This window comes from Pristiophorus japonicus, chromosome 9 (genome assembly GCF_044704955.1).
Source record: "Pristiophorus japonicus isolate sPriJap1 chromosome 9, sPriJap1.hap1, whole genome shotgun sequence".
NCBI classification, from domain to species: Eukaryota; Metazoa; Chordata; class Chondrichthyes; family Pristiophoridae; genus Pristiophorus; species Pristiophorus japonicus.
Window position 1 is genome coordinate 175,146,872 of NC_091985.1, and position 17,101 is coordinate 175,163,972.

General features: G+C 47.8%; 1 protein-coding gene and 1 pseudogene across 2 annotated transcripts in view; both read left to right on the top strand.

The window, feature by feature from the left end:
- prkn (parkin RBR E3 ubiquitin protein ligase) overlaps positions 1-17,101 on the top strand; it is a 1,745,947-nt gene that overhangs the window by 1,285,254 nt on the left and 443,592 nt on the right. The window lies entirely within an intron of this gene.
- Positions 10,914-11,006, top strand: LOC139274488 (U6 spliceosomal RNA; annotated as a pseudogene).

Genomic DNA, 17,101 nt, shown 5'->3' on the forward strand with positions numbered 1-17,101 from the left:
TCGGCGCATTCACCAGAGATGCGGCGACTTTGTGGGCTGAAAACGGCGCCTAAAAAATCTCCCCCGATTCTGGCCACTGTGTTGCCTCTCCCGGGGCTTGGCGCGGCGTGGTCAGTCGATTGGGGGACGGAGCTAGGGCCCTGCGCCAGAAACAGTGCCGGCAGCTCTGCACATGCGCATTGGAGTGTGCGCGCATGCGCAGTAGTGGCTGCCCCCAGCCTCTGTGTGCGTGCTGCAGCGTGAGACCCGATGCGTCCCGTCCCTATCCCGGGCCGAGTGGCCTGCCGCACAGTAACGAGACTTTGATAGAGAAGCCTGCCTTCTTCTAAAGCACTTGGTTCTTTTGTTGGCTGCCTGCATTATTGCCACTATATGTCAATATTCTACACACGACTTGAGGACATTGTCATGCAAAGGTTCAGGTAGAATTGTCTAATTTGAAATCCATCTCAAAAGTTTGATGGGGGGGAGGGAAGTTTTGATCATGGGGGGGCAGGGAGGTGTGGGGCTGATAACTGTGTAGCCAGTAATTTTAATGAGCTTACTTGAGGCTTTCCTTAACCCTGTTGATGAAAATACTTTCCTACATAAGAACATAAGAATTATGAGCAGGAAGTACTTCTATTTTTTATTTGGATATTTTGAAAAAATTATGTAAATATGTTTTGTCTCTTTACTTCTTTTATTTTTGTAGTTTAAGCTTCCATGAATGCTTCTGTTGTATAGTAAATTAACTTTGCGAAGTTTGTCATATGATGCCCTGTATAGCTGTTTGATCACATTCTTTAGTCAAGTCATTAAGTTCTGCTGGCCTCCGATGTACCTACATGCGCTGATTTCTTAACTCTCCGCAAGGGTTTTCTGAGCAGCCACAAGTGGCCACATACGCTGGCCTAAGTTAGTTTGGAGTAACTATCAGCTGTCTAAAGTGGCCTAAATGGCCAAAACGGTAACGCCCCCTTTTGAGAAAAACTAAACTAAACTAAAAAGATCGTAACTAACTCACTTACACTGGCGCAACCTGAGTGTGCAAAATGGGGATTTTTAAGATACTCCAAAAAAATCAGGTTGCTCCAAAAAAATGGAGCAACTCCTGGGCAATTTTGCACACTTTATAACTGCATTTCTCAGTTGTTTTTCACGCTAGCAGCAAGCATTTCTTGTTGATCAAGTTAACCAATCCTAGTTATACCTTAGCTGACTTTTGCATCCAGCTAATCACTGTATCAACATAGTGACGTTACCATCAATGGTCAAAGGGCAAACGCCATTTGTTTATACAGTGGGCACTTGACTGTTGTTACATGTGTCCCATTTTAAGAAGTTATAAAATAACTATCCAGGGTCACAAGAATTGGTCTTGTTTATGCGATAGGTACTTCAAATTAGTCAATTCAGCTGAACTAACTACTGTTCCAACATGTGTCGATTGTGAGATTACCAAACTATGGTCAAAGGGCAGATTCCCTTTGTTTATGGCATTCCAATTTAGTCAATTCAGCAGACTATTGTTTCAACAATTGTCTTATATTAAGAAGTTATAAAGTAACTATCCAGGGTCGACCCTTCACTCTATTCTTCGCCCCATTAACTTGGGCAGAGAATATTCACTTAATTCAAATTATCCGTCCCAAATGGGGCGAAGGGCAAATGCACTCTCATTTTCAGCATGTTCTCGCCTCAAATATCTATCCAAAACACAACTGGGGTGAAAACCACCCCCATATCTGAAAGCCAGATTCTGAAGTACCTTAAGAACAGTGATTAACAGATAATCTTGAGAAGCAGAATATGCATGAGTCTATCAGTGGCTTCTGTGCAATGAATAAATGGTCAACTTGCAGCAATGCTTCCTGAAGAGTGGATACTTTTCACCCCATTGTCATTCATATTTATATTTAAAGAGGATCTGAAAAAGGGCAGGGAAGCTGAAGCAACAGATTTCTAATGAGATTTTGGTGTAAAAATGGTTAAACATCTTGCCTATTTTTCAGTTATAAGCAGGAGTCATGTAAACCAATTTCTGGGCGTGAGGTCTTATGCTTGCTCTGTGCCAGAGGCATAGCCACCGCCATTAGAACACAATAACATAAGAAATAGGAGCAGGAGTCGGCCACCTGGCCCCTCAAGCCTGCTCCGTCATTTAATAAGATCATGGCTGATCCGATCATGGACTCTGCCCGCTCCCCATAACCCTTTACTCACTCATCACTCAAAAATCTGTCCATCTCCACCTTAAATATATTCAATGACCCAGCCTCCACTGCTCTCTGGGGCTGGGAATTCCACAGATTTACAACCCTCTGAGAGAACAAATTCCTCCTCATCTCAGTTTTAAATGGGTGGCCCCATATTCTGAGACCATGGGCTAGATTTTACACTTTTTTGCATATCGGCCAAAAATGGGCGTTATTTCCGGCGTGGGCGGTAAAAATAGGTTTTCAGATCGCCGGCTGGTGGAGGCCCTGGAGCTGTTAGCCAGGAACACTGGTGGCAGAGGGCTCCCAGTGGTCTCGGAGCGCGGCACTGCACCCCAAGGTGCCGCACCCCCATTGCCAACCACACATGAGAACCAGGAGCAACATCTTGCTTCTGGCTCGGAGCATGTTCCCACCTCAGGACCGTCCTCTCCCGTATCCGTCCAAGCAGCGCTTCAGCCGTCACCCTCCTCACCCCCGCAATGAACCATCGCCTGAGGAGGTCCTCGGCCAGGCGGCTTGGAGTCAGGAGGGGAAGGGGAAGGGGTAGAGGTGGGGAGGAGAAGCGGGGGGGAAGGGTTGGTTTTTACAGAAATATTGATGATTTCAGACAACTGTTTTTTATTCAACAAAACCTTGTAGCACATTGGCTCAGATAGCTGCACCGTTACATACTGGTGATTCCTTAACATCAAAGGGTATAATCACACTTAACTTCAATCAACTTAAACTTTAACTGTCACCAAGGTAATGCCCACCATTGATGTATGACCTGCACACCCAGCAGTGTGTCAGTCTTGTAAATAACACCAACATTCTTTCAGGCAAAGTGATCATTGATGAGCTCCTGACGTAAGGCTCTTGCAGGTATCATGCCACCATGGGCCCTTTCATGCGGCCTACACGGGGGCGGGGGTATGACTTCAGCATCAGCCTGATTGTCTGGGCTGATGTCAGCGTCCGCCTCCTCATCCTCCTCTTCCTCTCTCTGGTGAGGTGGACTGTCAGACTCATCAGGCAATTCTTGTCCCCCCCTAATCGCTAAGTTGTGCAGCATGGAGCACACCACGAATTGAGCTACCTGCTCACGGTGATATTGGAGCTCGCCTTCTGAGTGGTCCAGGCATCTAAAGTGCTGCTACAGCACTCCAATGGTTTTCTCCACAATATTACGAGTTGCTCTGTGGCTCTCGTTGTATCACCTCTTGGCTTCGATGTGGGCATCATGCAGGGGTCATCAGCCAGGTGGCGAGGTCATATCCTTTGTCCCCAAGCATCCAGCATTGACCTTGTGGCTGATTGTTAAACAAGTCAGATACAGTGCTCTCACGCAGGATGTGAGCATCATGGATGCTGGCCGGAAATTGAGCATTCACTGCCAGTATAATTTGCTGGTGGTTGACAATGAGTTGGACATTCAGGGAGTGGAATCCCTTGCGGTTCCTGATAACCTCAGCATCCTGAAAAGATGCCCGCATCATGATGTGCGTACAGTCTATTGCTCCCTGCACCTTGGGGAAGTTTGCAATTCTGGAGAATCCTAGAGCCCTCTCACTCTGTGCCTCCCTGGTCATAGGGAAGCTGATCAAGACCCTCCTGTGTGCGTACAGGGCTTCAGTGACCTGTCTAATGCAGCGATGTGTGGTATACTGAGAAAGTCCGCAAATGTTGCCAGCTGTGGCCTGAAAAGAACCCGAGGTATAGGACGACAGTGCCACGGTGACTTTGACCGCAACGGACAGTGCAGTTCTGATGGTGCTGGCAGGCTGCAGATCTCTCCTTATGAGCTGGCATACCTCAGTGATAACCTCTATGTGGAAGCTCAGTCTCCGAAGGCAGGTGGTGTCAGGCAAGTCGAGGTAAGAATGCTTCTCCTTGTACTTGCGGGGGGTGTAACGTCTGGTCCTCCTCATCTGTCTGTCACTTCGTACATTGGGCACATAATGCAGTGCAGCATTCCTTCGGCGATCTCGAGTCTGCTGCATGTAATTGGTCATCAAGAAAAGGTGAGAAAGGACAGGCCCCATTGCAATAGCTCTCTGTTTTCCACCGATTGGTCACAAACAATGAATGTCCCGACGAAGACACCTATTAAATTCCAATCGGTCACAGTGTGGTCAAGATGTTTGTACAGATGTTCACATCAACTCCAACCACCTTCAGAGAACATCCTAACTCCTCCGAGGTTGAAGCAGAGCAGCCTTTTAAAGGATGCGACATGTGATGTAGAACATGGCGTCCATAACGCTGTGATTAGTTCTGGTTAGTTCCACTTTTTGTGGGCGGTTTTTTGGGCGAGCGATATTGTGGGCAATATGTGTGCAAGGTGGTGAAAGTGACGCTGGGCGATCTGTTGGGCATTACTTTTGGTAAATATGCTCTTCAGAACAAAAAAATGTGGGCAGGCGGTATTGTTGAATCTTGCTGTTAAATCAGTGCGGAAATTAACACTGGCCGATATTATGGGTGTTGATTTCGCCCATTCTAATGATTCTGCCCAAAAAAAATGAGCGGGCGGTATTATTTTTTCCCGACGTTAAGCACACGGGAAAAGTAACGCTCGGTGATAAGTTTCCGAAAAATGCCCGTCAGTTTCCATTTTCTGGCTAAATGGGCGATATCTGGGCGTTATACGTCATTTCAGCGATAAAATGGGCGTTAAGTGGCCGTTAAGCATGCAAAAAAGTGAAAAATCTAGCCCGTTGCCCCCTAGTTTTAGTTCCCCCTATGAGTGGAAATAGCCTCTCTGCATCCACCTTGTCAAGCCCCCTCATTATCTTATATGTTTCAATAAGATCATCTCTCATTCTTCTGAACTCCAATGGGTATAGGCCCAACCTACTCAACCTTTCTTCATAAATCAACCCCCTCATCTCCAGAATCAACCGAGTGAACCTTCTTTGAACTGCCTCCAATGCAAGTATATCCTTCCTTAAATACGGAGACCAAAACTGTACGCAGTACTCCAGGTGTGGCCTCACCAATACCCTGTACAGTTGTAGCAGAATTTCTCTGCTTTTATACTCCAACCCCTTTGCAATAAAGGCCATATTGGTCCCTGTGGTTTTTAGCAGCAGTGGATCAATTTAAATATGCAAAGAAGGGTGCTGTGCCTGTTTCAGGACCCTTCTGCAAAATTTGTAAAAACTAGGTAGAGCATGCGCCATACGTGCTCCGACTTGTTTTCCAGTTCTACGGCAGCCCAGACCAGCTGAGCTTAAAGGGACTGCTGGAGCCTGTCGAAAAATGGTTGGCAAACTTCTGTCTTACTTTCCCTCTGGTTGAGCTGGTGGGGGGAGCAGGAGTGATTCTCTAGGTTCCACAGCACTACTGCAGTCTGCTGCTGTCTCGTGTTCACCACCACCCCCCCTCCCCAGGCATTTTACAACCTCCGCCCCACCCGCCCAAGACATACCCTGAGAGCCGCTGCCAGCGAGACAGCAGGCCTGTAATGTATGCACCTGCAAGTATGCATACAGGTTTGTAGAGATGTTGGTGCTCCTGATCTTTGGGCACCCTGTGCGGAGGGGAGCAGGCAGGTCGGAAGGCCTCTTCTTAGGACTGCTCCTGGGCATGGCCAAGGGGGCCATCAGCCAGTCCAGGCAGCGGGCGGTCGAGGGGGTCGTTCAGCCCAACTGCCTGTCTCTCTTCTGCGGCTACATCCGAGCCAAGGTGCCCCTGGAGATGGAGCACGCGGTGTCCACTGGTACGCTTGCAGTCTTCCGCGAGAGGTGGGCCCCAGAGGGACTGGAGTGCATCATTTCAACCAGGAACAGAGTTTTATTTTGATTTAATTTGACTTGATTCGACAAAGGTTCCCTTTATGTTAAATTGTTCATTTGTGTTTTGGTGCCCTCAAAAAAAAACAAGAGGGCACTTGTCTCTTTTACAAGTTTCTACAAAAATAGTTGTAGAGCTATTGAATTGTGAGTGGCTTAGCCAGTCTCGTGATGTTCACAAGACTCAATAAAACCCCAGCCAGTTGGGTTCGGGGGATCCATGATGGGGCAGGTGGTTGTGAGCCTGGTGGATGAACTGGCAATGTGTCGTGTGATAGAAATTAGATGCAGGAGTAGGCCATTCGGCCCTTCAAGCCTGCACCACCATTCAATAAGATCATGGCTGATCATTCCCTCAGTACCCCGTTCCTGCTATAGAAACATAGAAAATATGTTTCTATTGTTAAACCTTTGCTAATAAACCAACTAGTTCTTAATAGCAATGTGTTACTATGAATTCTTAAGCAAAGAGCCCATGAAACAAATATATTACAAGGCCCAAATACGATCCTCAACATCATGGCAAGCTACTTCTGGAGGCGGGACAGGTGTCAGCAGCTCACCACCATTAGGAAAATGAGGCTCGATGGCCTAGTTTCGGCCCTTGCAGAATGTCGCTTATTTAAGACCCAGAAACGAATTTCCGCCGCTTTGTTTTTAAGAATGATCATAAAAATAGCAGAACGGTTTTCCTGTATACCCACTTGGAATGTGCTTTCTGTTATGTCTATAATGTACCTTTGAATGACTCCACGAGGCAATGTGTTGTACTCAAACTGTAGTGACCTTGGTCCTTTATTCGTAACTCCAGAGTGAGGCAGCCAAATGGTGGCTACCCTTTTATACAGCCTCTGCTACCAGGGCAAGAAACCCCGGTCTCCACCAGTTGCACCCTCTAGTGGTGCCAGCATAGTATATGCACAGTGTAAACCTTATTGATAGTACGTCAGGTAAACAAGTCTCCATCTTATGCAACTATACAGTGACTACACAGAGCGTATATCTATAGTCTGTATATATAACATCACTCTCCCCCATGTCCTTTGTGCCAATTACCTTTGCACTATGTCCTCTGGCTTAGCTCTCCCCAGACTTAAGTGTCAATAGCCCTTGCACCTTGGCTGTGCTTTGGCTTGGCTCTCTCCCACCCCCAAGTCCTTTTGCCACAACGTTGGGTAGTGGTTACTAGTTTGGATGGTTTGATGATGCAGTGGAGGTTCCAGTGGGTTCTGGGTGTGATCTATGTGTGTGTCCATGGCTACATACATCCATTTACCCCCTCCCCCCCACAGCTAGATCATGCAGCTGGCTCGTTACATTAATATACAGGATCAGACACTGTGCAAGTACAAAGAAAGGAAGTTACAGTTTGTATCGTGATACCTCGGTTCAGTGACTTACATTCATTACGTTTTGCAGTCGTGCGCCAGGATTGGGTAGATTACATAATTAGTTCAGTCATAGTCAGTACTGAGGTAGCAGTACAGGTATGCGAGGACGCAGGTTCCAGAGCAACTGAACGGGGTCCTAGTCGTCTGATGGTGGCTCTGTGCCCCCTGCTAGTGGGGTGGGCTTGGTTCACTCACCTTGCCAGGACTCAGGGCCTTTGCCATTGCCTACTGGTGGGCAGTGCCACATTTGTGTGTGGTCTCCCTGTCCTCCTTTGAGGGCTGCAGAATCTTCTGCCTGCTCTCTAATGGTGTTGGGAAGCTGGCTGTTCCAGGTCCCGTTTGGGGAATTCGTTGGTTCTGACCTTTCGCTCCTGGTCATGGCCGAGGTAGTGACTGGGTCTGGGGGCTGCACCGTCTCCACCCAGGTGGTGGGCAACGGCGGCCGACTGCGTGTATTGGCGGCGTTTTCGTTTCCAGGTCCTTGGGGGGGCCTGCAGCATGGGATAGACCTGGGGCAGGGCATCAGGATCAGTGCCATCACCCTCCTGAGATTGCTGGCCTATAACTTGTGGGGACACCTGGGGCAGGGCATCAGGATCAGCGCCTTTACCCTCCCGAATTCGCTCGCTTGCTACTTTTGGGGACACTCTATTCCCAACATCTCACAACAACACTTTGTTCACAATCTTAATCGGTTCGTTACATTGATTGCCATGCATATAATGTCTCTTTAAGTTCAGTTGGTTGCAGGTCTCCTTTAAGAGAACCCTGCTGGCTTTACCCCAATCAAATCCTTTGTTAGGCATCACGTGTTGGTCCCTCACCGTTGTACCTCGTGGTCTGGCCGTGGCCATCTTTTTTTTCAGCCACGCTGCACCTCGCTGCAGCAGGGACGCCATCTTGCCTCTGTCCTCGAGGTCGACTGCCTTGATCCTTCTCTCCCGCGATTCTGCCACAAAAGCTGGAAGAGTGCCTGTGAATTCGATCTTCCTCCCCAGGAGTCCTGCCACTGGAGCCCGGAAGGTACTTTTAGGTCGTTCCAGTCAGATCATTGCCACGCAGTTGTGATGGACGGTCTGTGCCTCAGGTGCTGCACTGGTCTGTTCTCTGCTGCCTGGCCCAAGCGAAGTTGAGGTTTTGCTCTGCCTCTGAGCATGGGGGACATCGATTCATCGATTGCTGGAGTGAAAAGGTTTTCCCATTTCCACTGGATGTTCCTCATCCACCTTCTTCCAAGTAGCGATGGACCATCACCTGCAACAATCCATAGAGGTAACTTGTGCACCACGCCATTATGGATTACACTTACATCCGTACTACAAAGGACTGGGATCAGCTCCTTGGTGTAGGTGCGCAACTTTTCCTGTACTGGAACCAGCTCAAGTAGTTTTTTGTTCCATAGCCTCTCAAAGGCATCCTGGCTCATCACTGACTGGCTCGCTCCCGTGTCCACTTCCATGAAGACTGGTTCGCTATTTATCTCGACTTCCATCTTCACTGGAGGACAATTGGTGGTGCAGGTATACACTCCATACACTTCTTCTTGGGGCTGAGCTGCCTCTCTGGCCAAATCATCATACTCCCTGCTGGATTCAAAGTCATCTACCGACTCCTCTGCTAAATGGCGAGTTGTATTTCTTTTACACATACGCTTGGGTGGCCCTTCATGTTACAGGCTTTGCATACATACTCAGCAAACTGACACTGATGAACCCTATGGTTTCCTCCGCAATGCCAACATGGTGCTACTCGGCGGACTCTGAGTTCTGGAACCCTGAGGTCTGTGCTCTCTGCCCTGGGCAGAGCCACGTTCTACAGTCTTGCCTGTGAAAGGCACCATTTTCTGTACAGTACTTGCCGGGTTTGAGTCCACAGGATGGATAATTTACTTGGTGCTGCAGGTCGAGGTCATGAACGCCTGACTGATGCTGATGGCCTTCTGCAGGTTGACTGTGCTGTCGGCAGATAATAGCTTATGAAGGAGGCCCTCGTGGCCAATTCCTATAACGAAGATGTCTCGCAATGCTTCGTTGAGGTGCATGCCAAAATCACACGGTGCCGCAAGTCTCCTGAGGTCGGCAGCATATTTTGCAATCTCCTGGCCCTCAGGTCTGCGGTGAGTGTAGAATCTGTGCCTGGCTGTGAGGATGCTCTCTTGGTTTTAGTTGGTCGCGAATTAGTTCAGCCAGCTCATTATCCTTGGCCTTCATGAGTGCCAGCAAGTCCCTGATGAGGCGACCTCGGGCCCACAACTGGTCAGCAGTATAGCCTTGCGTTTCTCTGCCAATGCGTCCATCTCCCCTGCCAGGTCGTTTGCCACGAAATATAGCTTGAGCCATTCCGTGAAGGCATCCCAATCATCACCCTCTGCGAAGTTTTTTAGTGTGCCAAAGGTAGCCATAATCGCGTGAAAGTCCGTATTCTTGTCACCAGTTGTTATGTCTGTAATGTACCTATGAATGACTCCACGAGGCAATGTGTTGTACTCAAACTGTAGTGACCTTGGTCTTTTATTTGTAACTCCAGAGTGAGGCAGCCGCATGGTGGCTACCCTTTTATACAGCCCCTGCCACCAGGGCAGGAAACCCCGGTCTCCACCAGTTGCACCCTCCAGTGATGCCAGCATAGTATATACACAGTGTAAAGCTTATTGATAGTACGTCAGGTGAACAAGTCTCCATCTTATGCAACTATACAGTGACTACACAGAGAGTATATCTGTCGTCTGCATATATAACACTTTCCTTTCATGTCAGTAAATGCGTTGGGTTTATTTCGGCCCACTTGTTTGTAGGGTGCACCTTGTATCTGACCTTGCGATTCATGCACTCCCCTAATTCTGCACTCCTGAGCATCCCTGATTGTAATCGATCAACCATCGGTGGCCATGCCTTCTGTTGCCTGGGCCCCAAGCTCTGGAACTCCCTCCCTAAACTTCTCCGTCTCTCTACCTATCTCTCCTCCTTCAAGACGCTCCTTAAAACCAACCTCTGTGACCAAGCTTGGTCACCTGCGCTATTTTCTACTTATGTGGCTCGGTGTCAAATTGTTATCTGATAATACTCCTGTGAAGGGCCTTGGGACGTTTCACTAGGTTAAAGGCGCTATATAAATACAAGTTGTTGTTGCTGTTGCTTTGAGGTGGTGAGTGTGCTTTGGGTGACTGGCTCAAGAAAGATATTTTGGAAAGTGATTAAAATGAAATGTGGGTTGGGGCCCTAAAGTGCCGTGCCATGGGGTGGCTGGATAATAGTTTAAGCCCACAAAATGCTCATACTGCATTAAGTATTGATGGAAGTCCATGTGCTTCCCCACAGGGAGAGGGAATTGGAGCAACAGTCAATGTAAATTGCACTTCAGCGTTTCCAAATGGCCTGTATTCGAGTTGCATTCGCCCTGCTGGATGGAGATACTGACTGTTGCGAGAATACCCACGAAAGGGAGAAAATACATTGGAAAAAAAGCAAGTCTTCTCCTTCTCCTCGTAAATGGACAAAAAAACAGATAACGTAAGGGTTAGATTTGACGATTGATTGCTTTGACACGTGCTCGCTTCGGCAGCACATAACTAAAATTGGAACGATGTAGAGAAGATTAGCACGGATGAGACTCAAATTCGTGAAATGTTCCAGATATTAAGTCATCCTCGACTCTGAGGGACTGCCTGAGAAGAAGAAGCTTTGAGCGGGGTGTGGGTAGATACTTACCTGGCAGGGGAGAGACCATGAACAAGAAGGTCAAGACTAGCCCATTGCACTTTGGGCCCAGAGGGAGCACGGGCCAGCCCACACTGCGATATGTGTGCACACTGGGTCCGTGCAGCAGAGCTGGTCTCCAGTTGTCCTGGGTAACCCTTGCCACTGGACCAAGACCTAGCTCTGTCAAGCCCGTGTGGTGGCTGGTGTGCAACGGCCACCCCACGTTAAAAAAATCTACCCACAGGCATCTTCCACCCTTCAGGATGTAGTTCAGGTCCTTCATAGAAACACCTGTGAATTCATCCTTTTTTGGCGTGGAAGCAAGTCATCCTCGTTTCGAGGGACTGCCTATGAGAATGAGGGGGTAGCAAGAATGGTATTTTTCACCTCCCTACTTACGCTGCGGATTCTATTGTGAAAAAAAGATCTTGGTTCCACAGTTTGATATTTATTTATGGTAATGAAATGGTTTGTTCCATTTGATCTTTGACCCACTGTGTACGTGATATCTGCCACGCGTTTAGCACAGGTAACTCATGCAACGGGAAGGGGGGTGCGAAGGAAAGATGCTGACAGGAGAGCAATCTCATTACTGAACGCACAGTCACATGAGATAACAGCCCCGGGGGCTGGGAAACCACAAGTTAAATTTCAGAAGCATATAACAGAATGATTATTTGAGAACCCTTGGACCTGGAGTGGGCCACACTGATGGACAATTCTCCTTCAATCACGAGGTAATGGAGCATAAATAAGAATTCCTTCAAATCTGGTGTCAGAACATGAGTGACTGTCACCAAGAGAAGCTTTTAAGGAAGACAAATTCCCTTTTAATTGGCAGCCTGACTCTCAGCCGTTTCAACACTCAGGGTAGTCCAGGGTTGTCACACCAGTTCAATGGTATCTTAATATCAAATAAAGTCATGAAATATTCAACAGCTGTGTATCAGAATTTCATGGTATCCTTGAAATCCGAATGCAGCTGGTAAGTTCGGTGTGCCAGCTAGGTTATCATAATTGTATAGCATACAGTTCATTATCTGATGATATTATGGCAGGTCTGCCTTTCACACTTTGCTCCCATTATAGCAATGTGCGAGCAATAGGTTGTGAGTTCTGCGTGACATTTTTGCAGGACTGCTGTTGTCAATTAAGATCGACTCCAGGGAACAGAAAACACCGCGACATAGCCGGTGGCGCTGAGATGTATTGCATAGCGCTGATTGGAAACTGGGATTGTGAAAGCCATCTCTCCTTTCGTTAACTGCATTCATTTATAACGGTAAACACTGCCATCATATTACTACAAACTCAGGGCTGTAGGCACAGGTGAGCATTGTTAGTTTCCCCGGAGGATAAGAGAACAAATTCCCCCCCCCCTCCAAATAATCGCAAAATAATTGGTCAAGGAGTTCCCTATTCCATCTTACTTAGACTTAACCCTTTGGCTATTTTTTTCCAGGTTTTTTTTTTCTCCCCAAACCTCTCTCAGCGCTCCTGGGCCGGCTGTTTAGCTCGGGATTTTCGCATAAGAACGTAAGAAATAGGAGGAGGAGTAGGCCATACGGCCCCTCGAGCCTGCTCCGCCATTCAATAAGATTATGGCTGATCTGATCATGGACTCAGCTCCACTTTCCCGCCCACTCCCCATAACCCCTGATCCCCTTATCGCTCAAAAATCTGTCTATCTCCGCCTTTAATATATTTAATGACCCAGCCTCCACAGCTCTCTGGGGCAGACAATTCCACAGATTTACAACCCTCTGGGAGAAGAAATTTCTCCTCATCTCAGTTTTAAATGGCTGGCCCCTTATTCTAAGACTATGTCCTCTAGTTTTAGTTTCCCCTAAGAGTGGAAATATCCTCTCCGTATCCACCTTGTCGAGCCCCCTCATTATCTTATATGTTTTGATAAGATCACTGAGCGCCCTAAGAGAGGTGTGTAACGCCTCCCTTAGCGCTCCGCCCCACACTCAGGGCCCAGCAGCCCAATGTTGCTGACTGAGGCGCAAACTGTTTCCAGGCGCTAACTTTACCACCCCGCAGACATTAACGCCCCAAAATCCTAAAAGCCAAAGATCCAGCTCCAAATGTTTACACGACTAAGTCTGACACCAGGAGAGCTTTGACCCAGTTTTTCCTGAGCCCATGATTCTCCTACAGGTTGAACCTCCGTTATCCAGAACCCTCGGGACCTGGCCTGTGCTGGATAAGGGATTTTTCCGGACGAGGGGTGGTCACGTTAAATTGGATGGTACAGGTACTGAGCAAGGGGATATCGGGGCTGATTGGCTTGGGGCTGGGAATGCGGCAGAGAGATCGTGGGGCGGGGGGGGGGGCGCGGTGGATCGCGAGGTCAGGCCAGCGATTGCGGGAGTCGGCAACGAGGAAGGACTTCAATTTGTTCTTGTCGGAGTTCTGCGCATGCGCCACCCGGTGGCCGGGAATGGATCTGGACGAGGGATGGTGCCGGATAAGGGAGTTCTGGATAAAGGAGGTTCAACCTGTACTTGGTTAAGAGGGTGGATTTTCATCACAACAGCACAACACAAAGGGAAGCCATTCGGCCCATTAAATCTACGCCTGCTCTTTCGAAGAACATTTCAGTTAGTCCCGCTCTTTCTCCATATCCCTGCAACTTTTTCTCCTTCTAGTATTTATCCAATTCCCTTTTGGCAGCTACAATTGAATCTGTCTCCATCACCCTACCAGGCAGTGCATTCCAAATCCTAACCACTTGCTGCGTAAAAACCTTTTTCCTCGTGTGGCCTCGGGTTCTGTTGCCAATCACCTGTGCCCTCTGGTTATCAACCCTCGGATACAGTCTCTCTTTATTTACTTTATCTAAACCCCTCATGATTTTGAACACCTCTAACAAATCTTCTCTCAGCCGTCTCCTCTCCAAGGAGAACAACCCCGGCTTCTCCAGTCTATTCACGTAACTGTAATCCCTCATCCCTGGAACCATTCTCGTAAATCTCTTCTGTACGCTCTCCACAGCCTTCCTATCCATCCTAAAGTGTGCTGCCCAGAATTGGACACAACACTTCGTAATGTAAATACACAAAAGGAACTCAGATCTCTCCTGACAATCAATTTTAGCCTTTATTGATATGAGACTAATTCGTCTGTCATTGTCTGGATCTATTTAGTCACCTTTTCCGAATATGCATTCACATTAGTTTGTTAGCAACGTAACTGGACTTCCCCAGCATTCAACTTTCTCAGAGTGATTGTCAGCATCTCACCCATCCCATTCCGTACCTTTCTTAGTATCCTGGGAAATCAACCCGCTCCCCAACAGCACAGGAATTGTGTTCTGTGGAGTATTGATCAGCTCAGTCTCCAAGCATGTTACAAATCAGATTTTGTCCAGCTTTTTTTTGGATGGAGTTAATTGTCACAGCGTTTATTGCCTCAGCTGTGGCTGTCCACATATCCAAGACTATGTGCAATGGGTAAATCGGTGGTTGCACGGCGACCCGGGGAGCTATGGGGGGGGTGCACCATTACCATGGCAGCGCCTCAGCTAACCCATGCGCAAGGGGTATGTGCAAGGGGTAAATTCTAATCTCACATGAGGTTACCTCTAGACTTGATTATTCCAAGGCACTCCTGGCTGGCCTCCCACATTCCACCCTACGTAAACTAGAGGTGATCCAAAACTCGGCAGCCTGTATCCTAACTCACACCAAGTCCCACTCCCCCATCACCCCTGTGCTCGCTGACCTACATTGGCTTCCGGTTAAGCAACGCCTTGATTTCAAATTTCTCATTCTTATTTTCAAATCCCTCCATGGCCTCGCCCCTCCCTATCTCTAATCTCCTTCAGCCCCACAACCCCCGAGATGTCTGCGCTCCTCTAATTCTGCCCTCCTGAGCATCCCTGATTATAATCACTCCACCATCGATGGCCGTGCCTTCAGCTGCCTGGGCCCCAAGTTTTGGAACTCCCTCCCTAAACCTCTCTGCCTCTCTGCCTCTCTTTCCTCCTTCAAGACGCTCCTTAAAACCTACCTCTTTGGTCACCTGTGCTAATTTCTACTTATGCGGCTCGGTGTCAAATTTCTATCGGCTAATACTCCTGTGAAGCACCTTGGGACGTTTCACTACGTTAAAGGCGCTATATAAATACAAGTTGTTGTTCATTTTTAAACTAGTGTTCTCGAGTTCCGTGCAGTCGGTCTAAAGCAAATGATCCGATTAAATCTAAATCATCTATGCAGCAACATTTTACAGGATCTGGATCTTCTCCATGATAAAGTCAGCGTACTACCATTACCTAACTATATTGCCTGCCTCTGTCCTAACTCCGCCTGCCTGCTGCTGAAATCCTGGTCTCCCAGACTTAGTTCCTCCAGCTGTCTCCAGGCCGGCCTCCCATCCTCCTTCTCCATCAATTTAAGCTCATCCAAAACACTCTTGCCCACATCCTATCCAACGCCAAGTCCTGCTCACACGTTATCCCTGTCCTTGGCCTACATTGGTTTCTAATCCCCAGGGCCTCAATTTTAAAACTCACGCCTTTGTGTGTAAATCCCAATCAAGGCCTTGCCCCCTCCATATCTCTCGACCCTCCTCCTGCCCTGCAACTTCCCCCCCACCCCCCCAATGCACACGTAGGGGGCAAAATTCCACTGCTCCCCGTTTGGGGACGGTAGCACTCGTGAGATGCGAGACTTTGCGCCAGACACAGAAGTTTTAATTGGGGGTAGCGCCCTCAAAAGGGAGTGGAAAGCAAAATAACGCGCTCTACTTCCTTTCTGGGGCGGTAGTGGGGCAGACGGGTCGGGAGCGGGGCGCAGCGCTCACACTGGGCCGCGTGGTGCTGCCACGTAGGAGGGGCTCTTCCCTTCATTAACGGGAAGGGTCCAAGCTGCAAACTCTGCAGTGCTGGAAGGGTCTTACCTGGACCAACAGAGTGCCGGGCTGAGCGATCGCGGCACAGACAAAATCGGCTCCATTTTTTTTCCAAAGCACCACACCCCCCCTTTAACTTGCGCTGTGGCTGGCATCACCCGGTACAGCTTCAGGGGCGATATCAATTTACATTACATTCGGTCCTTTCATCTCGGTCATTGATATAGATTGTAAATAGCTGAGGCCCCAGCACTGATCCCTGCGACACCCCATTAGTTACAGCCTGCCAACCTGAAAATTACCCGTTTATCCCGACTCTTTGTTTTATGTCCGTTCACCAATCCTCTATCCATGCTAATGCATTACCTCCAATCCCATGAGCCCTTATCTTGTGTAATAACCTTTTATGTGGCACCTTATCAAATCCAAATATACTACATCCACTGGTTCCCCTTTATCTACCCTGCTGGTTACATCCTCAAAAAACTCTAATAAATTTGTCAAACACAATTTCCCTTTCATAAAACCATGTTGACTCTGCCTTATCATATCATGACTATCTAAGTACCCTGTTACCACTTCCTTGACAATGAATTCCAGCATTTTCCCGATGACTGATATTAGGCTAACTGGCCTGTAGTTCCCTGTTTTCTCTCTCCGTCCTTTCTTGAATAGCGGGGTTACATTTGCTACCTTCAAATCCACTGGGACTGTTCTAGAATCTGGAGAATTTTGGAAGATGACAACCAATGCATCCACGATCTCTGCAGCCACCTCGTTTAGAACCCTAGGATATAGGCTGTCAGGTCCAGGGGATTTGTCGACTTTTAGTCCCATTAGTTTCTCCAGTACTTTTTCTCTACTTGTATTAATTACATTAAGTTCCTCACCCTCACTAGACGCTTGGTTCCCCGCCATTTTAGCTATGCTTTTGGCGTCTCCTGCTGTGAAGACGCATACAAAATATTTGTCATTTCCTTATTCACCATAATAATTTCTCCTGTCTCAGTCTCTAAGGGACCAGTGTTTACTTTAGCTACTCTCTCCCTTTTTACATACTTGTAGAAGCTCTTACAGTCTGTTTTTATATTTCTTGCTCGTTTTCTCACATTATCTATTTTTTCCCTTTTAATCAATTTTTTGGTCACCCTTTGCTGGTTTCTGAAACTCTCCCA